Raw genomic sequence first — 26,507 nt, 5'->3', positions numbered from 1 at the left:
ATGTGTCTTCCCTTTTCTCCTTTGCCTTTTGCTTCTCTTCTTTTCTCAGCTATTTGTAAGGCCTCCTCAGACAACCATTTTGCCTTTTTGCATTTGTTTTTCTTTGGAATGGTTTTGATTACCACCTCCTGTATAATGTTACGAACCTCTGTCCATAGTTCTTCAGGCACTCTATCTAATCCCTTGAGTCTATTTGTCACTTCACTGTATAATCATAAGGGATTTGATTTAGGTCATACCTGAATGGGCTAGTGGTTTTCCCTACTTTCTTCAATTTAAGTCTGAATTTTGCAATAACGAGTTCATGATCTGAGCCACAGTCAGCTCCCAATCTTGTTTTTGCTGACTGTATTGCAAAGAATATAATCAGTATGATTTCAGTCTGATTTCACCAGTATTGACTATCTGGTGATATCCACGTGTAGGGTTCTCTTTTGTGTTGTTGGAAGAGGGTGTTTGCCACGACTAGCGTGTTCTCTTGGCAGAAATTCTGTTAGCCTTTGCCCTGCTTCATTTTGTACTCCAGGGCCAAACTTGCCTGTTACTCCAGGTATGTCTGGCCTTCCTGCTTCTGCATTCCAGTTCCCTTTTTATAAAAAGGACATCTTTTTTTGATGTTAGTTCTAGAATATGAAAATATTACTTCCTAAAAAAGGAAATTACTCCCATTTGCATTTTCTTAAGACTAATTATATTAAGCATCTTTTCTTATGCTTACCGCCCATTTGTATGTCTTCTTTGGAGAAATGTATATTCAAATCTGTTGCCTGTTTTTAGTTGTGTTGTTTTTGTTTTGAGTTATGAGAGTTCTTTATATATCCTGGATATTAGACCCTTATCAGATGATGTGATTTATAAAACTATTCTCCCATTCTGTGGTCTTTTTCACTTTCTTGCTGGGGTCGTTGAAAGCACAAAAGTTTCATTTTGACAAAGCCAATTTCTTTTTTTTTTTTTTGATTGCTTGTGCTTTTGCTGTCATAGCTAAGAAACCATTGCTTAATCCAAAGCCACAAGGATTTATTTTTTTTTCTAAGATTTTTACAGTTTTAGACCTTAAATTTAAGTCTTTGATTCATTTTGTGTGAGTTTCTGCAGATGGTGTGAGATAGGGGTGCAGCTTCATTCTTTTGCATTTAGGTGTTTTCCAGCGCCATTTGCTGAATTGTCTTGATGCCCTGTTGAAGATCAGTTGACTGTAAATGTGAGAGTTTTCTGGATCCTCATTTCCCTTCCACTGAGCTCTGTCTGTCCATATCCCAGTTCCACACTGTTTTCGATTACTGTAACCTTGTAGTGGGTTTTGAAATTGGCAAGTATGAGTCCTTCAGTTGTGTGCTTTTTCATTATTATTAGTATTATTTTTGCTGTTCTAGTTCCTTTGCATTTAAATGTGGATTTTATTTTTTTAAAGAGTTTTTTTATGTGGACCATTTGAGCTATTTAAAATCTTAAAAGATGATGCCATGAAAGTGCTGCACACAACATGCCAGCAAATTTGGAAAACTCAGTAATGGCCACAGGACTAGGAAAGGTCCATTTTCATCCCAATCGCAAAGAAAGGCAATGCCAAAGAATGTTCAAACTACCATACAGTTGTGCTCATTTCACATGATAGGAAGGTAATACTCAAAATCCTTCAAGTTAGGCATCAACAGTACATGAACTGAGAACTACCAGATCTTCAAGCTGAATTTAGGAAGAGCAGAGGAGCCAGAGATAAAATTGCCAACATCTGCTGGATCATAGAAAAAGCAAGGGAATCACAGAAAAACATCTACTTCTATTTCATTGACTATGCTAAAGCATTCAACAGTGTGGATCACAACAAACTGTGGAAAATTCTTAAAGAGATAGGGATACTAGACCTCCTTATCTGTCTCCTGAGAAACCTGTATGCAGGTCAAGAAGCAACAGTTAGAACCAGACATGGAACAATGGGCTGGTTCCAAATTGGGAACAGAGTACATCCAAACTCTATATTGTCTCCCTGCTTAGTTAACTTCTATACAGAATATATCATGCAAAATGCCGGGCTGGATGAATCACAAGCTGGAATCAAGGTTGCTGGGAGAAATATTAACCTCAGAAATGCAGATGATACCTCTCTAATGGCATCAAGCAAAGGAGGAGCTAAAGAGACTCTTGATGAGGGTGAAAGGAGAGTGAAAAAGCTGGCTTAAAACTCAACATTCAAAACACTAAGATCATGGCATCCAGTCCCATCACTTCATGGCAAAAAGATGGGGGAAAAGTGGAAACAGTGGCAAATTTTATTTTCTTGGGCTCCAAAATCACTGCAGGTGGTGACTTCATCGGTGAAATTAAAAGATACTTACTTGCTCCTTGGAAGAAAAGCTATGACAAACCCAGACAATGTATTAAAAAGTAGAGACATTACTTTGCTGACGAAGGTCTGTATAGTCCTTTGGTTTTTCCAGTAGTCATGTATGGATGTGAGAGTTGGACAATAAAGAAGGCTGAGCACCAAAGAATTGATGCTTTTGAACTGTGGTGTTGGAGAAGACTCTTGAGAGTTCCTTGGACTGCAAGGAGAACAAACCAGTCAATCCTAAAGGAAATCAACTTTAAATATTCATTGGAAGGACTAATGCTGAAGCTGAAGCTCCAGTATTTTGGCCACCTGATGTGAAGAGCTGACTCATTGGAAAAGACCCTGATGTTGGGAAAAATCGAGGGCAGGAGAAGGGGGCAACAGAGGATGAGATGGTTGGATGGCATCACTGACTCGATAGACATGAGTTTGAGCAAACTCAGGGAGATAGTGAAGGATAGGGAAGCCTGGCATGCTGCAGTCTGTGGAGTCACAAAGAGTCAGACATGACTTAGAAACTGAACAATGACAATTTTTTTAAAGACTTGAATTTGTTACAATATTGTTTTCGTCTTTTATTTTTTGGCCAAGCAGCATGTGGGATCCTAGCTTCCCAAGCAGGGGTCAGACTCTTGCATTCCCTGTGTTGGAAGGCGCAATCTTAACCACTGGGCCACCAGGGAAGTCCCTTCGTAGATTTTCCAATCATCTTGTCAGTTTCCAGTAAAGTCAGCTGCTGTTTTTTGATAGAGATGGCAGGCATTGAAACTGTAGATCAACTGGGGGAGTATTGCCATTTTAACACTTAAGTCTCTGATCCATGAACGTGAGGAGTTTTTCCTTTTGATTAGGTCTCTACAGCCATTCAATGATACTTTTTTAGTTTCCAGCAAACCAGCCGGCATTTCTTTCATTAAATTTGTTCCTCTGAACTTTATTCTTCTGATACTTGTCTTACTGTGTACTGATTTGCCTTTATCTTGTTTACCCCTCACCCCCACACTTTCCTCTCAGCTCGGCTGAGTCTCCATAGAGCCTGGCACCTGGATAGCACAGTGCACTGCAGTAAAGGTTTTATGGTTTATTATTTTTTAAAATCCACACTGCCTTTGTGAAGGAGGCATGGTTATTACTATCCCTGGCCTAATTGGTTGAAGAAACTGAAGCCTGGTATGCAAAGTGACTCTCAGCCCAACACTGTTAAAGGTAGCAGAGGGAGGACCAGGGTGTTTCTCACTCACGGCTCCTTCCAGTCATCATCTTGTGTGAGATTGATGCTCTGTTCTTGGCACCCAGGCTTGTTTCCATGTCACTGCTTCTTTTATCTTGAGCCCCAGGACGTGATGAGAGGAGAGAAGGATTAACTCTGATATTACAAGGACTGACCCTTGGGATCACTTTTCTGGGCATCTCTAATGTGCCAGGCTCTCTAGGGATTTCAAAAACCCATGACCTCATTAAGCTCTCAGAGCAGCTTTATAAGATGACTCAGAACATTCTGCGTTTTATAGATGAGGAAACTAAGGTTCGAAGGGTCATGTCAACTTTTAAGTCAAAGCGGGAATTACGTGCTGGAGTTGCAGCTCAGCACAGTTCCCAGAGCTCAGGGTGTGGCGCTGGATGGTGTGCGCAGTGGAGGAGGAGGAGAATGCGGGTTTCGTGGAAATTGTGAGGCTCTAGTGGTGGGTTAGGTCAATCCAGAAACGTTTGCTCATTGGCCTAGAACTGACATCTCAAAGTGGTGACGGTGATGGAGAGCTTACAGAGGCCTGGAAACAGCCCCTGGATCTTTTGCCCTGTGGTGTAATCCTGTGGTGATTAACTCTAATGGTGGAAGCTCGTTTGCCACGTGTAGGTCTTGCCTCTACCTTCCGCATGGTGAATTCTTAAAGTGCAAGGGTCATCACCTTCTATCTTGGTTTCTCCATAGCACGTAGCACTGTTTCTGTTACCTGGTGGGCATTCCTTATAAGTTCTCTCTTTTTTTTTCTTCCAAACTTTAAACTTTTTGTTTTGTGTTGGGGTATAGCCAATTAACTATATCGTGGTAGTTTTAGGTGAACAGCAAAGGGACTCACAGGTATCCATTCTCCCCCAAACTTCCCTTCCATCCAAGCTGCCATATAACAGTAAGCAGAGTTCCCTGTGCTATCCAGTAGGTCCTTGTTGTTACCCATTTTGAAAATAGCAGTGTGTACATGATCCGACCTTCCTCTTTGAATAAATGGAAGACAGTCTGTCTGCTTGCTTTTGCTCCGTAGAAGTCGCAGACTTGCAACGCCTCTGTGGCTGGATTTGGTAGAGAACAGGGGACTGAGGCCATTAGCCATAGACGGGCCCAGCTGCTCTGGTGGTACGGGACAAGAGGCTTGGGACGGAAGCAGGATCTGCCTCTCGTTGCCCACCTTTCCCCATCCAGAGAGCCGAGTACAGACCAATGTCTTTCCTCTGCAGAGTCCCTGATGGGAAGTCTGTCTGTCACACCTGTGGGCAACAGTGTTGTTTCCATATCCGAGCAACCTTTATGAACCAGAGCAGCAGTGAGTAACTTTGCCATCAGTTTACCTGAGGCAGACCCTTCCTCCCCTCCTCCACTTCTGTTTCCTAAGTTAAAGAAAACAGCCGTGAAGAAGCAGTAATTGGTGGCCTTGGTGGTGTTTCACAACTGCATAGGAAGTTAGTTGCCGCAGTTTCCAGTGCTGGAAGTTCTGTTCTGCTTAGACTGAAAACAGCAGGGAGAATGATTTTGTGTCTCTGTGATGCAGGTGAGGGGTGGGGAGCCTGCCTTTCTCTCCAGGCTTGTTGTGGCAACTGGTGTCCCAGCCACACTAAGCCATGCGTGGCTTGTGAACTCGTAAAGCCAGGCGGCCTCCCTGTCACAACGCTCCCTCTTCCTGGAACACTTCTTCCTGCTTCCCTGCCAGGCCACCTGTCAGCCTCTTCCTTAGCCTCCAGGGTTATCTCTGGATCCCTTTCCTGCTGCTGTTGAATAGAACGTGGCTATTCATAATAACCAGATCCTTTGAGCCCCAACAAACAACTGTGCAACGTATGTGTTGTTAATCCCCGCTTTACAGATGACAAACCATTTTTCAGTTCCCAGACAGAGCCTTTCACTGGAATGTCATTCTGGCCTCATCTCCCAGGATCTCCAGCTGCCTATAATTGGTAGGGTCTAGGAGTGGTTTCCCCCTGCCTTGGTGGGCCAGAGGGGAGTCACGAGGCTACCTGTTGTCAGCTCTGGAGAAAGATGGAGAAGAGGTGGAAACAGAAGTACCTGTGTGGGTCAGGATCTGGATCCTAGAGGAGTGAGCAAGCTCCCTGCCCCACTGTGCTTTCACTTAATTTGTGGGCTCCCGGAGGCTCCTGTGATGTGGACCTCTGCCTGACTTAGGGGCCAGGCGTGCCCCCATTTCATTAGCAGGCTCAGCACACCAACTTAACTGGGCACCACTTGCCATGTCAGTTGGACACGTGGAGCCAGAGAAAGCCCTCTCTGACTAATTAACCTTGGGTTCTGGACACTAAGCAAAGTGTTAGGACAGTGAGTTATTGACTCTGCTTCCTCCAAGAACGTGTCAGGGCTGAGGTCGGTTTGTCTTTTGTTTTGGTAGCGGGTGGCGCCCAGTGGGTGGGCGCTCTGTTCCTGTTCTTGATTGGCCCAGTCTTTGGGAGAACAGTACCTTAAATGAACTGGTCTGGGTGGGCTCAGTAGTGTGGGCAAGCCTTTTAAAACCTTGCTAAGGGAGTTCCCTTGTGGTCTAGTGGTTAGGATTCGGCGCTTTCACTGCCGTTGCCCAGGTTCAATCCCTGGTCGGGGGCAAGCTGCACAGTGTGGCCAAAAATTAAATTAAAAAAAATAAAACCCTTGCTCACACCAGGTCAACAGCCCGTATGAGCCACGAGGTGACATGTGCCCTTGCGAGGAGTCCAGTCTCCTGGCCCATGATGTCACCTGTTCCCAGGGGACAGCCTGAGACATCCTGAGGACTCAGCAGGAGGAGGACATTAGATGCCTCAGTTTTTCTGCTCCCTTGGGATCCTCTGCTCCTTTTCTTAGGCCAGAAGGTCCCTCTCCTGCCCAGCTCTCCATCCCTGGCCTGCTCCTCCGCCCCCTGTAAAACCCAAACACACTGCCCTTTAATCCTTCTGCCAGAACCCTCGGGCAGCGGCTTTTCACCACCTCCTCCCAACTCACCCCTGACCTGATTTTGTGTTTTTTGCCTTTTCTCAAACAGTCTGTTCAAGGTCTAGTCATGAGTTGGAGATTGGCTCACAAGCAGCCTCTCTCTCCCCTGAGCCGTAAGGGAGGGGGCAATTCTGGAAAGTCATTGACAGAGGCTTAACCCAGAACGTCACTTATAAACAGGCAGCCGGCAGAGGGCCCAGACTTGGGTGTTTGCTCCGGCACCGAGGACAGCGTGGCCTCCCTGGGCCTTGCGGACCAGCTGCCGCGGTAAGGGGACCACCCTCAGTGCCTCCAGTTTGCTCTTCTGGGGGGGCGTGCACGCACTGTGGCCGCCGTTTCTCTCCTCTCTGGAAGTTGGCAGCCTTCTCATACTTGGGAAAGGAGACAGCAGGGGGATTCTGGGGCAGGAACCTGGGAGGGCTGGGCTGGACCATTGCTCACGGGCCAGTGGGGACACTGGTCAGGGGTGGGCAAAACTGAGGAGCCCAAGGAAGACAAACCCTACCTGACGGTCAGAAGGGGTTCTGCCCAAGACCTGGGGACAGAGGAAGATGGGCCGTGGGTCCTGGAGCTCTGGGCCAGAATGACTTTGTGTGGTGGCAGCATTTAGGGGAAAGGCCACCTGGTTCCTTTGCCTGGGGTCCCTTGCGGAGATGGTGCAGCTGGCGGCAGTCAGGGGGAGCGTCTGCTCTGAGCACAGCACCAGGCCAGGGGCCTGAAGCGGACACGTGCTGAGATGCACGTCCTTGGCTCACTCGGGTCTGGATGAAGTGCCCTGGAGCCCCGAGCCGGAAGGCCTGGCCCTCCCTTAGGAGCCTGGGAAAGATCAGCTCTCCTCCGGACAGGAGTCTGTGATTGTATCCTAGACAGCAGTGAATGGAAAGCAGGTGGCACCGCCTCCTGGGAGGCCAGCTTTTTGGCATTTGAGCAGACTCACAGTTCAGGTGTAAGCAGGGAGGACTTCTCCCATTTGCTTAGAAGAAAACCTTTCCCTCAGTTTACAGGGAGGAAAAACAGAAACGGGCCCCAGATGGCTTCTGGCTCTTATCTTCAACGGCAAACAGGCCAAACTCTCCTCCAGGTCACGGGATAAAGATTCAAGGCGAAGGGAGAGACTGGCTGTGTGCGCTGTGTTTGTGTTTCAAGGAGCAGATGAAGGGGACGGACATGCAGTTCCCTTTGTTTTGTCCCAAACTTTCCAGGAGCAGAAGTTGATAAGGAATGTGCCTTTTCTCCCTAGTGTCCTGGGCCAGGGATGAAGGGATGTGGTACCTCTGACTTTATTCGCGGTCAGGCAACTCGAAGAGACGCCTGTCAGGAGGAGGAAGTCAGCGATGAGGCTGTCAGTACTTACTAGTCTGGATGGATCTGGGACAGTCTTATTTGTGTATTTGGTCTCCTTCTGACTGGAATGAAGTGTCCGTTTCATGGGGGCAGGGACCTCTTCTCTCTGTCCAAGTGCCTGGCGTGTTACAAACGCTCAATCAATAGCAAATGAACGGATGGATGAACGAGGGCCTTTTCTTTGCTTCTCATTTCACTGAATGTCTCCAACTTCATTTTCTGTTGATTCCATACCAGACTTTTCACTTGATCAGCATCTACTTGGTGACGCCTGACCCTGACCCTAAACTAGTCAGGCTTGCAGGAAGAGGAGGGCCCTGCCTCTCACTGCCCATCCGCCCACCAACACCCCATGTGCCAGGTGTTGCAACCTGCTAGGACCTCTCAAGTGGATCCTTCCTCTGAGTACGAGTCAAATCCCCTCCCCCGTGACACCATACCCAGCTCTCCTCAGCTGCCTTCCGCCAACTCCTTTGCGTACACCAGGTGTTAAATAGTTCTTATATTTCAAATGTACTGGTCTTGTCTTCTCGCCAGACAGAAAGTTTCTTGAAGACACAGGTCATGTCTATATTATCCTCTGTTCATCAAGTATGTGTTACGGCAATCAGTGCTTGATAAACACTTGATGGCTCTGATTGTATGAAATCTAATCATTGAGGACGTTTTGCAGTTTACAGTTTATGAAACCACAGGGATGGTCTGCAGTTTCCAGTACAACAGGTCACTCACTCATCAGCCCTCTGTGTCGGGCAGATTGCTGTTGTTCAGTCGCTCAGTCGTGTCTGACTCTTTGCGACCCCATGGACTGCAGCATGCCAGGCTTCCCTGTCCTTCACCATCTCCCAGAGCTTGCTCAAGCTCATGTCCATTGAGTCAATGATGCCATCCAACCATCTCATCCTCTGTCATCCCCTTCTCCTGCCTTCAATCTTTCCCGGCATCAGGGTCTTTTCTATGTGAGTCTGCTCTTCGTTGGGCAGGTAAGCCTGCTTTATAGGTGGGCTGACGGGTGTGAACTGCTTTTCACTCATAACACTTCTGACATTGACTATGTGGGTTTTCCCCCGCACTAACCGTTCTCCAGTTCTCTGCAGACATCAGCTAGGTATCCTCCCATTCAGTTCAGTTCTGACGCTGAATCAGTTCTGACACGGAGAGTTGGTGCAGTGCCACAGGTGAAGCGCTCAGTTCCACATGCAGCCCCTGCTTCAGACTCTAATTCTAAGGCTGGCCTCCTGGACTTCCCGCCAGCCAGCTGTGCATCAGAGCCCCCTGACTCCTCCTCAGGTTCCTGGTCACAGAATTGAGAAAAGTGCTTTGCTATTAGCAGCTTTACTATAAGGGATACTGTGAACAGTCAGATAAAGAGGTAGATAGGACATACATAGGGCAAGATCTGGAAGGATCCGAGGTGCAGGGGCTTCCGTCCCCACGGATGGGGGTGTACCACCCCTTGGCACATGGGTGGATTCACCAACCTGGAAGTTCTCTGAAGTCCATCGCTTGGAGTCTTTATGGAGGTTCCCTTACACAGGTCTGGTGGCCAGTCCCTCCCCTCCATGTAGGGGAGTGGGGCTGAAAGTTCCAAACTTCTCATCACAGGGTTGATTCCTCTGGCAACCAGCCCCCATCCTGACACTGTCTAGGGGCTCCCCAGGAGTCACCGCATTATCATAATCCCAGGTGTGATTGAGCAGAGCTAATTATGAATGAGAAAAGTTGCTCCTGTCTCTCCTGCCACTCAGGAAATTCCAGGGGCTTTAGGAGCTCTGCCCTCTGGAACCTGGAAAAAACAAACAAAAAAAACCACCAAGGTTATATGATTCTTATAGATTACAGTATCACACAGGTGCTGAGAGGTCAATTGATCCTCCAGGTTATATGGTGGCGAAGCTGGAAATTGAACCTGAGTTTTCTGACTGTCAGGCCTTGCCCTTCCCGTGGAATCACGTGGTGTAGGGGCCACAGCTGGTGGTATGAGGGTGTGTGGCCCCCGCCTTCACTTCGTCAGGGCTCTGCCCTCAATGCGGGGAGGCTTCTGCCTAACTTCACCCAACTGTCACCCACTCCCCCGTGCCCCCAGACCCTGGCTGCTTTTCCCCTTTATCCTGCCAAAGCTCCAGCTCCCGGGACGCTGGTGCAGTGAGTAAAAATGGTAAGGGCTGCGGGACAGAACACCGAGGCGGCAGGGAGGTCAGGAGGCGGCGCTGGGGTAGGGGCAGATGGGGCCAGAAAGGCCATTCTCCTTGTCTCAAAAATGAAACTGCGAAGATGCTGCTGGCCGTTCGCCTAGTCAAGGTTCCTGTTAGTAGCAAATGAGAGTGTCTGAAAGTGAAAGTTCCTTAGTCATGTCCGACTGTTTGCGATCCCATGGACTATACAGTCCATGGACTTCTTCAGGCCAGAATACGGGAGTGGGTAGCCTTTCCCTTCTCCAGGGGATCTTCCCAACCCAGGGATCAAACCCAGGTTTCCCGCATTGCAGGCAGATTCTTTACCAGATGAGCCACCAGGGAAGCCCAATGAGAGTGTCCATTAAAGTACTTTAGGAACTTGCCTGGCGGTCCGTTGGTTAAGACTTCACCTTCCAATAGATCCCATGTGCTTTGCAGCCAAAACCATAAAACAAACAATATTATAACAAACTCAATAAAGGCCTAAAATATCATCCACATCAAAAAAGAATCCTAAAAAAAAGATAAAGTACTTTATAAACTGGAGAGAGCTGTAAGAATATTGTTAAATAGGATTATAGTATGCAAGTTGCTGAACAACAGCAACAAAGTTGCCACTCAGTACAGTTTCAAATGGGATAATACCTGCCTCCTAAGTGTTCGGAATGACCTAGCTGGGGCCTCGTGCAGACCTGGAGCTGGTGCGTGCTTAGTCGCGTCCAACTCTTTGCAACCCCATGGACTGTAGCCCGCCAGGCTCCTCTGTCCATGGGATTTTTCAGGCAAGAATACTGGAGTGGGTTGCCATTTCCTTCTCCAGGGGAATCTTCCTGACCCAGGGGTCAAAACGTGTCTCCTGCGTCTCTAGCATTAATCCACGGGCAGGTGGATTCCTTACCCCTTTGCCATCTGGGAAGCCCAGCAGACACTTGTAGCTATTATTATTATTGTTTTTGTAATTATCATAAGACATGACCTCTTCCCTCAGAGAGGGATGGGGGCACTGTTGAGGGCCTCCAGGAGAAGGACCTTTAGGCTGGGACTGAGAAGGTGGGAAAGGCAGTCTGTCGCCCGGGTTTTCGTAATTCATTTACTACCTTAGGTCTCCAAACTGTTTTCCCATGAAGTCTAAAGTCCTCAGCTGGAATGCTCCTTCCTCCCTGGAGGATTTTCAGCAATCTAACATGTTGAAGGAGACGCTGTTATCTTCAAGGGATCACGCCCATTGCTGTTGGAGGGCAGAGAGGGAGTCTTGGTTCCTCAGAACCTGCCCAGTAGGCGAAAGGGCCTGCGGTTGTAGATGCTGGACTGGCTGGTGGCTGCCCTGCCCCTCCCCTCCCCGGGCGTGCCCTGGTGGGTAAAGGCCGGTGTGTGGCTGTGAGCCTCTGGCCATCGCTGCAAAACTTCAAAACAACCCGGGGGAGGTTTGTTGCTCCACGGATGGGCACAGGACCAGTAGGCACAGTTCACCTATGCTGGAGGGACAGGACGAGAAGCTGTGCTGGAGGGACGAGGCATGGATGTGACGCTGGGCCAGCTGGTGGGGGAAGCAGCCCTACCTGCCCCGCAGTGAGGCAAGCGTGATGGTCAGGGAGGAACAGTTGGGGGGTGGCAGGCAGGGGCAAGAGAGGGTGGTGATGGATAATCTAGGGAGGATGGTAGATCTTTTTACAAAATATTTTGTTTTCATTATTTTTTATTTGGCTGTGCTAGGTCTCAGTTGAGGCATACAGGATCTTTAGGTGAGGCATGTGGGATCTGGTTCCCTGACCAGGGATTGAATCCTGGCCCCCTGCGCTGGGAGTGCAGAGCCTTAGCCACTGGACCACCAGGGAAGTCCCAGGATGGTAGACCTTAAATCTGTCCACAGCAGACTCTTGGGGAGCAGGGCCACGACCAGGACACAGCTTAGGATGATGGACAGAGTGGAAGGCGAGCGCCTTTGAGCTTGGAGACCATGGCCAACCTACTTAATCTTGAGTTTCTGTTCCCTTACTTGCATAGGTGGGGCTCTGCTACTCGCCCTACAAGGTTCTCAGTGGTTAAATGAGGTAGCCTGAAGCTCTTAATGCCATGGCTGGCACTTGGCAGCAAGCCCACACAGACGGTATCTGCGCTCCTGACGCTTTGCCAGGTGACTGTGGTCATTAGCATTAAACCAGCAGTAGCGGACGCCTAGGACTTGGTCCCTGGGAAGCCTCTGGACAGTTTTTGTGCTCAAATTCCAAAGCAGAGTGAAAGGTCAGATCAAGGGGCCGCAAAGGAACATCTTTTCTAGGGAATCAAGAAAAAGGAGGGAAAGCAGCAGCAGTGATAGTCAAGGTCATGTCCTGTCTGGGTTGCTGTTTTCTTTCTTCCTTCCAGGAATGGAAGTTTTTGCCACCGAATTCCCTCACTATCTCCTCAGTTCGTGGACCCTGCATGTTGGTGATCAGTTTACCAGGGAACCAGGTTTTAACACTGAGCGAGGTTCTGGGCCTTCCTCTGTAGGGATGTTTGGGGTGTGGGTGTTTAGCAGAATAGCAGTAAAAGCTGCCGGGAATGGTTGATGGTCATGCATTGATTCTGATAAACTGAATTAATCAGCCAAGACAATCAGGAACCCAACAAGGGAGGTTGGGACACCCAGGGACGAACCATAGTGGGAAGTCATTGCAACCTCTAGGCCCGGTGGGGTTGGAGAGGAAATTGTGAATGTTTCCTCCAGCCTCCAGGGCGGGTTGAGAGTGTGGAGGCAAAAGCGCCCAGCTGGGACTGTCAGAGCAGCCGGATGGATCGCAAGTCAGGACTGTGGCATCAAGGGCAGTAAAGATTGGGGAAGATCAGAACCCACGTTTCTCCGCTCCCAGCCTCCTGTCTCCTTCAGGCCTCCCATTGGCTGAACCTGCAGGATGCCAGCCAGTGGGGGGACCCAGGTGCCTCTGTCCACAGGCCTCAGCTTCCCTGGCTTGGAGCAGAGAAGGGGGATGCAGGGAGGTGAGAGGAGAGGAACCAACCAGGAAACCTCCCAAAGGCTCATTCCTGGTGGAAACAAATCAACAGGTGTGACAAGCAGAGTGTGACCCTCCTAAGGGTCATGGCAGCTGCTGCTCTTCGGGCAGAGGCTGTCTCCAAATCAAAATTAGTCACCAGTTCAGCTTTGATCATTAAGGGCAATTAGGAAAGATAATGAAATGAAAGGCATGCAGGTTGGAAAGGAAGGAGTAAAAGTATCTTTACAGCTGACGCGGTCTTATATAGGAAAATCTACGGAAGTCACTAAAATCTTTTAAAGCTAATAAAGGAGTTCAGCAAGGTTGCAGGAACAAGGTCCATACACAAAAGTCAATTGTATTTCTATACAGAGGCAGTCAATGGAAAGGAAGAAAATTCCATTTATAGTATCATCAAAAAGAATAAAATATTCAGGAATAAATTTAACAGAAGTGAAAAACTTCTAAGCATATAAAACGTTGAAAAATGAAAGAAAACCTGAATAAATAAATGGACTCCCTATGTTCATGGTGAGAAGGCTTAATATTGTTAAGATGGCAACATTCCTTAAATTGATCTACAGATTCAATGTCATATCTTTCTCAGTTCCAGCTGCCTTTACTTGCAGATGACAGAATGTGCCTAAAATTCACACGGAAATGCAAGGGAACCAGACAGCCAAAAGAATCTTGAAAAAGAACGTAGAGAACTCACACAAAGCTTACCACAAAGCTACAGTAATCAAGATACCGTGGCAGTAACATAAGGACTGACATAGATCGATGGACTAGAGTTGAGAGCTGAGAAACAAACCCTTACATTTGTAGTCAGTTGAGCTCAACAAGATAATTTAAAATAGGGAAAGAATAGTCTTTTCAACAAATGGTGCTGAAACAACTGGACATCCAGATGCAAAGGAATGAAGCTGAACCCCAACCTCATACCACACAGGAAATTCAAAGTGGATCAAAGACATAAATGTAAGAGCTAAAGGTATAAAACTCTCAGAAGAAAACAGTCATAAATCTTTGTGATACTGGGTTAGGCAGTGGTTTCTTAGATACGACAGCAAAAACACACACAATAAGATTTTAAAAATAGATAAATGAGGCTTCATCAATATTAAAAACCTTTGTGCAGCAAAGGATGGTATCAAAGTGAAAAGGCAGTTCAAAGAATGGGAGAAGGTTTTTGCGAACCATGTATCTGATCGGCACTCGTGTCTAGAATATGTAATTTTTCAAACTCTTACAGCTCAACAAGAGATATAAATAATCCAAAGGCAGGGACTCGGAGTAGACATTTTGCCAAAGGAGATGTCCACATGGCCAGTATGCTCAACATCTGTGGTCATCAGGGAAATGTAAATCAAAACCACACAGGTATCACTTCATACCCCCTAGAATGGCTGGTCACAAAGACAGATGATAACAAGTTTTGGCGAGGATGTAGAAAATTGGAGCCCTTACATGTTGCTGGTGAAATAGAAAATGGAGCCCAGCTGTGGAGAACCATCTGCCTATTCCTCGGGTGGTTAACCGTAGAGTTGCCATACCATCCGGCAATATGTACCCAAGAGAGAGGAAACACACGTGCGCCTGAAGCTTGTACACCAGTGTTCACCACAGTGCATTCATAATAGCCCAAAAGCAGGAACAACCGAAATGTCCATTGAGTGGGTTGACAAAACGTGGTGTGTCTGTACAGTGGGATATTCTTGGGCAGTTAAATGGAGTCCTGTTACCTGTAACAACACGGATGGACCTTGGGAACACTGGAAGAAGCAGTCACAGAGGAGCAATCAATTTAGCATCCCCGTGTTGGTCAGGCTGCCTGCCTTCATCACAGGTTCACCCAGAGGCCGCGTCCCATCAGTGGCCCGCTGGCTCCGTTCTCCTTCAGGGCCTCTGGCTGAAGCGGCCCGGGAGCGGCTCTGAGCCATCCACGCCTCACTTGGTGCCCCTCTCTGTGCTTCGCTGCGGGCACCTCTGCCTTCCTCTTCTCACGGCTCCTGCTCCCTTCCGGCCTGTTCGCTCCTCGTTTGGGGTGGGGCTCATCCACAGTAGCTCCTTGAGAAGCATCACCTGGAGGTCAGTCGTAGCAGCCCTGTTCTTTCTTGTTATTTCACCTTCACACATAATTGATGGTTCCGCTGGATGGAGAGTTTCAGGCTGGAAATCATTTTCCCTTTGCAGTTTTGAAGACTGCTTTGTACCTTTCTATCTTCCCAAGTTGCTGTTGAGAAATCCAAAACCTTGCTGATTTGGGGTTCTTTGTGCCCCCTTTCCCCCACTTTCAGAAAGCTTACCGCATCTGACATGTCACGCCATGCGTGGTGTGGGTCTGCACGCGTCCCTCCTGTTGGCTCAATGCATACTTCCGTGTGGAAACGTGACCTCCTATCCTGGGGGTGTCTTGAATTATTTCTTCCCCTGTGTTTTCCCTGTCCTCTCTTTCTGAGACAGTTATTTAATTTTTGGATCTCTTGAATGGCCTCGCATTTTTTCCCCTTTCTTTTCTACTTTCCATTTCTTTGTCCTTTGGTTTCAGTCTCTAGGAGATTCCCTTAACCTAATCTTCCAACCCTTCTATTGATTTTTTTTTTTTTGTCTTTCCCATCATATTTTTAATTTCCAAGAGCTTTTCTTGCTCTCTGATTAGGTCTTTAAAAATACGTGCAAGCATCCTGTTGTCTCACCTGTGTAATCTCTTGCTTCTTTGAGGATGTTAGTGCCGTGTTTAAATTTTTCCTCCTTGCATTAATTGTTTCTTCCAAATGGCTTTTTTTCTGCTGTTTTTCTTTGGTCTCTGTCTTTGAAGGAATCTGTTCTCAGCTGCCCAGGGATCTTTGGTTGCCTGCTCACAATTAGTAGTAGGGGCTAAAAACTGCCTGGGAGTCCAGCTTCCCACTTGCACAGTTGATGAGGCACGTTGTTTGTTGGGGAACCTCAGTATCAATATCCTGAGGTCTTCACTCTTGGGCTGGGTCAGGTATTGGAGGAGGGGAAGGGCTGGCTGCTTGCTCTCCAGGGGCTGAGTGGGCGAAGGGACAGGATGAATAGGCTCACTTAACCTTCCCCTCACATTTCTGACAGAGTACCCTGGCCCTCAGCTGTGCCTCGCACCCCCAGTGCAGACCCTGAGCTTCGCCCTCTCCAGAGAGCAGACCTCTGTTCTTCAGGAGAGGGCAGGGGAGGGTGGTCTCCAGCAGCATGAGGATCTAGGGACTAACTGCTTCTCAGAAGCTCTCACCAGCTTCCATTGTATGTATCAGCTGGTTCATCCCAGGACCTGGCTCACAGTTCCCTGCCCTTCTTGGATTCTGTGGTGGACACTGGTAGATGATCAGCCTTCCCACCACCAGGTAGGGCCGTGATGTTCCTGTGGTCTCCCCTCCTGGTCTCCGTGTTCTTGGGGATTGACAGCTTAAAAAACAAAAACCTCTTGGGACTTCCCTGGTTGGCCATTGGTTAAGACTTTGCCTCCTGATGCAGGGAGTGTGTGGGTTCAACCCCTGGTTGGGGAGCCAAGACCCAAAATACCTCACAGTCAATAAACCCAAATGTAAAACAGAAGCAATATTGTAACAGATTCACTAAAGACTTGGAAAAACAAATGGTCCAATAAAAAAAAATGTAAAAACAAAAATCTCTTTTACTCAGTCGATCCTAAAGAAAATCAACCCTGAATATTCATTGGAAGGACTGATGCTGAAGCTGAGGCTCCAATACTTTGGCCACCTGATTCGAAGAACAGACTCATTGGAAAAGACCCTGATGCTGGGAAAGAGTGAGGGCAACACGAGAAGAGGGCGGCAGAGGATGAGATGGACATGAATGTGAACACACTCTGGGAGACAGTGAAGGATGGAGAAACCTGGTGGGCTACAGTCCATGGGGTTGCAAAGAGTCAGAAACGACTTAGCAACTGAATAACAACAGTTTTGATGGGATTTGGGGCGGGAGAGAAAAAAAATTACCCAGACAGGAGCAGGCTTTGCGCAGAGAAAAGGGCATCCAGGTGGGGAGCGTCTCAGTGGAGGAGTGCTCTGACTGGAGACAGGAGTGTGCTTGGACTACTTGGGAACGAGGAGGAGGCAGTTTGGCTGTTAGGACCCCGGAGGCTGAGGGGTGGTGGGAAGTGAGGCTTGACAGGCAGGTGGGACTAATGATGGGAGGCAAGATTCTAACCTGTGGGCAATAAAGGTCATAGCAGGTTTTTTTAAAAAGAGAGTGAAAGGAATCCTGCATTTGGTAGTGTTCTCCCTGGTATACAGCATGAATTGCTAGCTAAAGCCAGCCAGTGGCAATGGGTGGTCATGGATGGGGGGCTTTTACAGTAGTTCAGGTAGTAAAAAGGGTGCTATCAGGGGTGGGTTAGTGGAAATGAAAGGAAGGAGGATGTGAGTGACTTCAGAGGAAGAGCTGATGGGCCTTCTTCACTATATGTGGGAAAGGGAAGGGCAAAAATGACCCCCAAACTGAAGCCCTAGTTCTCTGGGGACAGAGGACAAGAGGTATTGGGTTTTGGGGAGTGTGTGTCATCTGGAATGGGCGAGGGACAGGGTAAGTTCTGTTACAGAATAGACATTTGACATGTATATCCAACAGCTATTGTTTTAAATCCTCACATTTCAACCTGCAAATACCTCTGTTGCTTAAGAAAGAGAGGTAGGGGGAGTGGGGGTGGGGAGAGAAAAGATATCAAGGTTATATGAACAAGGAAATCAGTTCCCTAAAAAGCAAGGACTAATTTTCACATTGTTAAATGAGTTTCATTAGTGTTGCAGAATGGTTTCTGAACTGCCTTGAGTGTAGGAAGAGTTTCTGATTCATTTCTTCCTTAGCTCATCCTCATGTTTTGACCGAATTAAGCACTCTATACAAGAGACTTTTAACAAAAGACACAAAGGCCTCTCTCTCTCTCTCTCTCTCTCTCTCTCTCTCTCTCTATATATATATATATATATATATATATATATAGGAGTATAGTTGATTTGGGCTTCCCAGGAGACTCAGTGGTAAAGAATCAGCCTTTTCTCCATACCCTCTCTAACTCTTGTTTATAGATTTTCTGATGATGGCCATTTTGACCAATGTTAGGTGGCATCTCGTTGTAGTTTTGATTTGCATTTCTCTGATAATTAGCATGATGGACAGGGAAGCCTGGTGTTGCTGCAGTCCATGGGGTCTCAAAGAGTTGGATACGACTGGGTGACTGAACTGAACTGATGATTAGTGATGTTGAGTATCTTTTCATGTGCTTTTTGGTCACCTGTATGTCTTATTTGAAGAAATATTTAGATCTTCTGGCTTCCCTGTGGCTCAGATGGTAAAGAATCTGCCTGCAATGTGGGAGACCAGGGTTCGATCCCAGGGTTGGGGGATCCCCTGGAGGAGGGCATGGTGACCCATGCCAGTATTCTTACCTGGAGAATCCCCATGGACAGAGGAGGGTGGCGGGCTCCTGTCCATGGGGTCGCAGAGTCAGACACGACTGAGTGACTAAGCACTGCACATCACGCAGCCAATTTTATGATTGGACTTTTTTATATTGAGCTGCATGAACTGCCTGTGCATTTTGGAGATTAATCCTTTATTGGTAGCTTCGTTTGCAAATATTTTCTCCCATTCTGGGGGCTGTCTTTTTAGTTTGTATGATTTCCTTTGCTGTGCAAAAGCTTTTAAGTTTAACTGGATCCCATTTGTTTGTTGTTATTTTCATTATTCTAGGAGGTGGGTCTGAAGAGAGATTGCTGTGATTTATGTCTAAGAGTGTTCTGCCTATGTTTTCCTCTAAGAGTTTTACAGTATCTGATTTTATATTTGGGTCTTTAATACATCTTGAGTTTTTTTGTGTGTGTATGGTACTGGAGAATGTTCTAATTTATTCTTTTACAGGTAATTGTCCAGTTTTCCCAGCACCACTTATTGAAGAGACTTTCTTTTCTCCATTGGATACTTTTGTCTCCTTTGTTGTAGATTAATTGACCATAGGTGGTGGTGGTGGTTCAGTTGCTGAGTGGTGTCTGACACTTTGCAACCCCGTGGACTATAGCACGCTAGGCTCCTCTGTTCCCCATTGTCTCCCAGAGTTTGCTCAAATTCGTGTCCATCGACTCAGTGATCCTATCTAATCATCTCATCCACTGCTGCTGTCTTCTCCTTTTGCCTTTGATCTTTGCTAGCATCAGGGTCTTTTGCAATGAGTAGGCTCTTTGCATCAGGTGGCCAAAGTATTGGAGCCTCAGCTTCAGCATCAGTCCTTCCAATGAATATTCAGAGTTGATTTCAACTCTTCTCTAAATATTTGATAGAATTCACCTGTGAAGCCATCTGGTACTGGACTTCTGTTTGTTGGAAGTTTAAAATTCAGTTTCAGTTACAGTACTTGTGACTGGTCTGTTCATATTTTATATTTCTTCTCAGTTCAGACTTGGAAGATATACTTTTCTAAGAATTTGTCCGTTTCTTCTAGGCTGTCCGTGTTATTGGCATACAGTTGCTTGCAGTGTTCTCTTACGATCCTCTGTATTCTGTGGTGTCACCTGTAACTTCTCCTTTTTCATTGCTAATTTTATTGATTTGAGCCCTCCCCCCTTTTTATGGCTAAAGGCTTATCAATTTTGCTTATCTTTTCAAAGAACTAGCGTTTCATCAACCTTTTCTATTGTTACCTTTTCTATTATTTTTTGTCTCTATTTCATTTAATTTTACTCTGATCTTTATAATTTCTTCTACTAACTTTGAGTTTTGTTTGTTCTTCTTTCTCTAATTGCTTTAGGTGTAAGTTAGACTGTTTATCTGAGAGTTTTTTTGTTTCTTGAAGACTGTATCGCTATCAACTTCCCCCAGAAGCCTCTTTATTTGAGTTCTGTAGCCAAAAGGGAAAGTGAAGAAGGGTGCCCCTCACCCAGGCCACGCTTAATGTTTTTCTTTAGGTCACTGCGGGATGCTCAGCCCGTCTGGGTGTTCTTTGAACTGTGGGTCCCAGGGAGGTGAGGAAAGGGCCCTAGTTGTAGCATTTGTCGATTTCTGTCATGTGCAGACGCCCACTGGGGTCGGTTTCACATTGCCAGCTCACTGTCACCAAGCCCAGCGTTGGAAAGGACAGCGCCAGGGAGCCAGGAGAGCCAGCGGCACCTGGTGTGGGCGGCTCACAGGTCCTCGCCCAGAGAATGATAAAGGCCAGTTTATGTGCCAGACACTCTTCTGAGCACGCTGCACACATTAACTCGTTTGATCTTTGTACGCAGCCTGTGCACATGACTGTCATTAGTGCTGATTTTACAGATAAAGAAATCAAGGCCTGGAGGTTGTGCAGCCTGCCCAGAGCTAGGTGGGCTTGGTGGAGCCCCGATCGGAACCCAGGCTGTTGGACCCCTGAGGTCTTCCCGCTGTGTTCTCCCTGCCCTGTTAGGTCATATCTGGGAATTCTCTTCACATGTTTTTTTCTCAGATCCAGTCAGGGCCTCAGCACTGCTGGTGGACTGGGGTTGCCAGATAAAATACAGGCTGGCTAGTTAAGTTCAGATTTCAGATAAACCAGTAACTTAGTACTATAAGTATGCACCATATATTGCATGGGATATACTTGTACATTTTTCTAAGAATGCAGTTTAGTTGAAATTCAAATTCTCACTGGACAGTTTGCATTTCAGTTGGCTGAATCTGGAGGCCCTTAGCTCAGTGGCTTTATCTTGGTTGAGAAGAGAGTCAGGTGCCCAGGAGGAGATTGAAGTAATCGGTCTTGCCACTCACATTTCTCTGCCCAGGTTGTGCTAAGAACTACCAGTCTCTGACCCATGTACACTTTATTTAAATTGTTAGTAGTATTATTTTTAATTTCTTGGCAATACACATGGGATCTTTCTTGGTTACCCAATGAGGGATCGAACCCATGGCCCCTGCACTGGAAGGATGGAGGGAAGTCTGTCATGGCACAGCTTAAACTGAAATGCATTCGTGCTTCAGGTGTGTCCAACTCTGTGTGACCCCAGGAACCATAGCCCACCAAGCTCCTCTGTTCATAGGACTTACCAGGCATGAATACTGGAGTGGGTTGCCATTCCCTTTTCTGGGGGATCTTCCCTACCCAGGGATTGAACCTGTGTCTCCTGCATTGGCAGGCAGATTCTTTACCACCACACCACCAGGGAAGCCCACAGTAAAATATACTTAATATCTAAATTCCAAATATATCTAACTTTTGCTTTGCTTCTTTAAAGAAAGAATATTAACACAACCTGTTATAGGAACACGCCAAGATACAGCTAAATCACAAGAGAGACTTAAGACATCTCGTGTGTGTGTGCTCAGACGCTCAGTTGTATCCGACTCTGCGGACATCTCTTAAGCTTCCTGCATTAGCAGACAGATTCTTTACCACTAGTGTCACCTGGAAAGCCCAAGAAATCTCATAAATCAGTCTAGTAAAGTAAAGTAAATGTCGCTCAGTCGTGTCCAACTTGCAACCCCATGGACTGTATGTAGCCTACCAGGTTCCTCTGTCCATGGGATTTTCCAGGCAAGCATACTGGAGTGGGTTGCCATTTCCTTCTCCAGGAGATCTTCCCAACCCAGGGATCGAACCTAGGTCTCCTGTGTTGTAGGCAGACGCTTTACCGTCTGAGCCACCGGGGAAGTCAGTGGCCCATAAATCAGCCTAATGTTTCGTTATTCCAGAAGACTCACTTGACCTAAATCGACTCATTCAGAAAAAAAGTTTTAAACCTCTTCAGAGGGAAATGTCATTGCTTTTTCTAATCAATCTCTTTTGCTGACCTGACCAGCCAGATATTTTTCTTAAAGCTTATCTCATCCTGTCTTTATTAAAAAGACTTTTCGTAAAGTCTCTTCCTGCCTCTCGGTGCAGCCGTGGCTAACCAGGAGTTCGGGTGTGAACGAGGAGCCCACTGCAGGTCCGCCATCCCTGGGCTGCTCCTTCCCTGGCTATACCTCTCAGAATGTGATGTCTCAGCCTAGAGAGCCAGGACACAGAAGCCACTGGTCATTTCAGCCCTTGGCGGGGTCAGTGCCTCAGCTGGTCCCCTGGGTCCCAACCAGCCACACCCTCCTGGCTGCCCATGGCTGGCACTGGGGTGTTCTACACTGGGACTCAGAGCAGGGGGTGCTCTTCAAGGCCCGTCTTTCACCTGAGCCAAACTCCTGGGGGTGCTCCGTCCTTTAACTCCTCGCAGCCCACCCTCTTGTCTCCATACAGCATTGGCTCTATTTGCTGAGCTCCTCCTCTGCAAGGTATAGCTCGATTTTACTCCCACCCCCACGGCCCACTTTCCCTGCCCCGCTCCTTCCTGCATGGTCATGTAACCACTTTAAAGTACACTGTCAGTTTTAACCTTATTAAAATGAAGTTAATTTTGACCCTTGAGAACACCAAGTGTATACATGATAACACTTCCCTGTAAAACTTCTGTTTCCGTGAGTTACTTTTTACCTCATTCCTTCCTCCCCAGACCAGCTGTAACTTGCCACCTCCTCCATGTTCTTTCAGAGATATCAGGTGATCCAGCCTTTTGGTCTGTGTGTAGAGCCCCCATTCCCCTCGGAGCCCCACTCCTTGGAGCTTCCTGGCCTGTGCTGTTGTCTGGAGCAGAGGTTCTCACAGCTACCAGGGCCTCCGTCATCCCCTGAGGATCCCTGTCATCCCCTGAGAATCCCCGTCATCCCCTGAGGATCCCCGGCTTCCTTCCGTGCCGGCCCCTAGGCCTCTCGTCTTGGTTTGTTTACTCCCTTGTTTCATCAGCACGTGTCCCTCAGGAGCTTCCTGGACAGATGCACACACAGGTGGGAAGATTTCCCTGGCCAAGTCCTGTCTGAACATACCTTTGTTTTGCCCCCACACTTGATTGACAGTCTAACTGGGTAGAGGATTCTAGGTTGGAGAGTGTGTCAACTTTAAAAAGACACATAATGTGGGAACTGTGAGTTAAATTTTCTTTGGAGCAAAATGAGGACTACAGTCCTGGAGACAGCACCTCAGATGGCCCTGAGACTGCCATGAAGAGTTGGGGCGAAAGTGTGATTTTGGTGAAGGGGGATTACATGCAATGAAGCACATACTTTTCCAGAAGGTTTCTGCTGTCTCATAAAGCTTTGCTAGTCACGAGAAACAGTCGTCACCATGAAGGATGTTAGCCCTTTTCCAGATTGGGGAGATACAAGAACTGGGCTCATAAAATCAGCTCCTGAAAATATCTAGCTGTCTGAAGACCTGTCCTGCCAGTTTCTCCCGGAGCACAGAATGCCTCATTCCTGCTCTCCACTCTGAACTCCTTTCAGGATGTGTTGAAGGTCACCAGCTGGAGCAGCATATGATTTAATCCTTATAGAGGTAGATGACAAACGCCCATGGCAAGTGCCAGTTTGTAGCTGATAAGAGTTTCCCTCAGAAGTGGCTCCGCATCACCGTGACCGCCTTCTTGTCTTCGGGAGTCTAGTGGGCTGCATGATGGCCCCTAGAGATGTCCAGGTCTTCATCCGAGGCACCCGTAAGTGTCACATTATCAAGGAGAAGGGTCTTTGCAGAAATGACGAAGTGAAGGATCCTGACATGGGGAGGTGACCCTGGCTTATCCAGGGACCCTAAATGCCGTCTCAGTTGTCCCCAGAAGAGGTTCTAGAAGTGATGCATCCACAATCAGAGGTTCCCTGGAAGCTAGAGGAGGCGAGGAAAGACACTGCCCTGCAGCCTCCAGAGGGGGTGCGTCTGCCTGCGCCTCAATCTGGGCCCAGCGGAGCAGATGCAGACCTTCCGGCCTCCAGAAGTGAACATCTTGGTTGTTTTAAGCCACCGAGAATGAATACAGGAAGCTAACGGGATGCCCCGATCTCACTTGCAGGCAGGACTTTTCGCATCGGCTGGGGCTCAGAGGGTCTGCACCACCCAAGGGTGCATCCCTCAGCTCCAGGAGGCACTGCTGGGTGACTCTGCCCTGCACCCCCTACCAGGGGCTCCCCGAGAGTGGGCTCCCTGGACTCAGTCTCCCATTTTCTCACCTCTTCTCCAATTTGCCACATGTCAGTCTTTTTGTAATGCTTTCTGGGTGATGTCCTCGACTGTCTCCTGATTCTTCTATTTATTATGTTTAAAAATGTCTGCGATGCTATTTTTAATCCCCTAGAGCTCTTTCTCGTTGCCTTTTTAAAATAGCTGCCGCCTCTTAATGCAATAACTTCTCTTACTTCTCTGAGATTAATTATAGTTGTGTTTTTTCCCCCTCTCTAAGTATCTTCTCTCTCTATTACTTTCTCCTCAGAGTTCTGTGTTTTTATTCCCAATTTGTTTTGGAGGGTTTTTCAGCTCTGTCCTCAGACATCTGGTAACTTGGGCTGTCCCTTCATGCTAAAGCCGATTGGAAAGTCTGGACATGGTGGTCCTGACCCTGAGAGAATGCTGCAGGCCATCCTTTCTTTAGGTACCCAGTACGTGTCAGTAGCCATGGACGTCCACCCTGGGCTGGCAGGCTCCTGGAGAGGAGCACTCCGGGTGCTCCCTGGCCATCTGCGTGAGAACCACTTTGTAGAGTGAGAGCTCTGGTCTCCCCTGCTATCCTCAGCTCTGTGGGGTACCCTTCTGGGTTGCATGCTGCTGGGGTGCCTTTCCAGGGGCCCAGTCTCTTCTTCTGAAAGGCGCTGGTACCTGGTGGGTCAGGAGTGGGGCTCTGGATGCCTGTGACCACTGCACCCAGCTCTGAACTTCCTAGCAGCATGTCCTGGGCATGAGACTCCATCTGTCCTGCCTGAGTCCCAGTGTCCACAACTCTAGACCGGGGAACGCAGGTGGACAGTCGCAGGGGTCGTTGTGAGGATTCAGAGAGTGACTGTACCAGACTCAGCAGGGCTGAGGCCGTTTGCTGCTCCTGTGGCTCTGCTGGCATGTGGTGGGGAGGGGGGTTCGGGCCCCTCAGCCCCTTAGACGGTAACTGCACATGAAAGTGAAAGTCACTCAGTCGTGTCTGACTCTGCGACCCCATGGACTATACAGTCCGTGGAATTCTCCAGGCCAGAATACTGGAGTGGGTAGCCTTTCCCTTCCCCAGGGCATCTTCCCAACCCAGGGAATGAACCCAGGTCTCCCGCATTACAGGCGGATTCTTCACCAGCTGAGCCATAAGGGAAGCCCAAGAATACTGGAGTGGGTAGCCTATCCCTTCTCCAGGGGATCTTCCCAACCCAGGAATCGAGCCAGGGTCTCCTGCACTGCAGGTGGATCTTCACCAACGGAGCCACTAGGGAAGCCCTTCGACCCAGTGCACCCTGAGTCTCCCAGGAGGCTGCACTCACATTCGCTCGTGCTGTGACTGCCTCTGCTCCCCACCCCCTTGCTCATTGTCACTTGCCCACATGTTGTGTGTGCCTCGTCCAGTTTCACGGCCTCTCTTATCTGGGCTTTCCCATTCTTTATCCTTGAGAGTTTGTACTGTTTAAAGAAAGATCCTTTTGGGACTTACCTGGTGGTCCAGTGGTTAGGACTCCACGCTTTCACTGCCGAGGGCCCAGGTTTGATCCCTAGTCGAGGAGCTTAATTTCCCACAAGCCATGCGGTACAGCCAACAAACAACAACAAAAAAGATCCTCTCGCTGATGGGCTCCCTGGGGGCTCGGCTGGTAAAGAGTCCGCCTGCCCTGCGGGAGACCTGGGTTCGATCCCTGGGTCGGGAAGATCCCTGGAGAAGGGATAGGCTACCCACTCCAGTATTCTTGAGCTTCCCTTGTGGCTCAGCTGGAAAAGAATCCGCCTGCCCTGCGGGAGACCTGGGTTTGATCCCTAGGTTGGGACTATCCCCTGGAGAAGGGGATACTCCAGTATTCTGGCCTGGAGAATTCCATGGACTGTATAGTCCATGTGGTCACAAAGAGTTGGACACAACTGAGCGACTTTCCCTTTCACTGATGTTTTAGTGGTATTGCAGAAGGGTAGAAATGAACCTCTGTGTTTGATTCATACATTCACCAGACCTAACTGTTACCATAAAACTAAGTCAGTGTAGTGATAACAGTTTATTCTGGGGTTATCGGTCTTATATTACTGGCTGTATTGTCTGTATTTTTCAAAGGTTTCATAAAAGAAAAGAAAGAGGGAAAGAAAGTGTCTCTTGATCCTAGTACCTTCTAGCTCATCCTACACCTCTCTTCTTATTTCCACCTTCCTAACATCTTTGTCCAGACATTCAGTTCAGTTCAGTTGCTCAGTCGTGTCCCACTCTTTGCGACCCCATGGACTGCAACATGCAAGGCTTCCCTGTCCATCACCAACTCCTGGAGTTAACTCAAACTCATGTCCATTGAGTTGGTGATGCCATCCAACCATTTCATCCTTTGTCGTCCCCTTCTCCTTTTGCTTGCAGTCTTTCCCAGCAACAGGGACTTTTCCAGTGAGTCAGTTCTTCGAATCGGGTGGCCAAAGTATTGGAGCTTCAGCTTTAGCATCAGTCCTTCGAATGAATATTCAGGACTGATTTTTCTTT

At 47.8% G+C, this 26,507-nt stretch overlaps 1 protein-coding gene across 12 annotated transcripts in view; it reads left to right on the top strand.

Moving 5' to 3' along the window:
- PC (pyruvate carboxylase) overlaps positions 1-26,507 on the top strand; it is a 101,343-nt gene that overhangs the window by 41,291 nt on the left and 33,545 nt on the right. For 2 of the 12 annotated variants that reach the window (XM_069566360.1, XM_069566367.1), the window contains exon 1: positions 6,572-6,791. The exons of 7 other annotated variants lie outside the window; for them this stretch is intronic. The gene's annotated coding sequence lies outside the window, so the exon portion shown is untranslated. Of the gene's footprint in view, positions 1-6,571; positions 6,792-26,507 lie in introns of those variants that run through there. 3 more of the 12 variants (XM_069566363.1, XM_069566364.1, XM_069566369.1) reach the window with 2 other exon arrangements.

This window comes from Ovis canadensis, chromosome 21 (genome assembly GCF_042477335.2).
Source record: "Ovis canadensis isolate MfBH-ARS-UI-01 breed Bighorn chromosome 21, ARS-UI_OviCan_v2, whole genome shotgun sequence".
In the NCBI taxonomy this organism is placed as follows: Eukaryota; Metazoa; Chordata; class Mammalia; order Artiodactyla; family Bovidae; genus Ovis; species Ovis canadensis.
The sequence above is the reverse complement of the archived record's forward strand: the minus strand, read 5'-3'. Positions and strand labels throughout refer to the sequence as shown.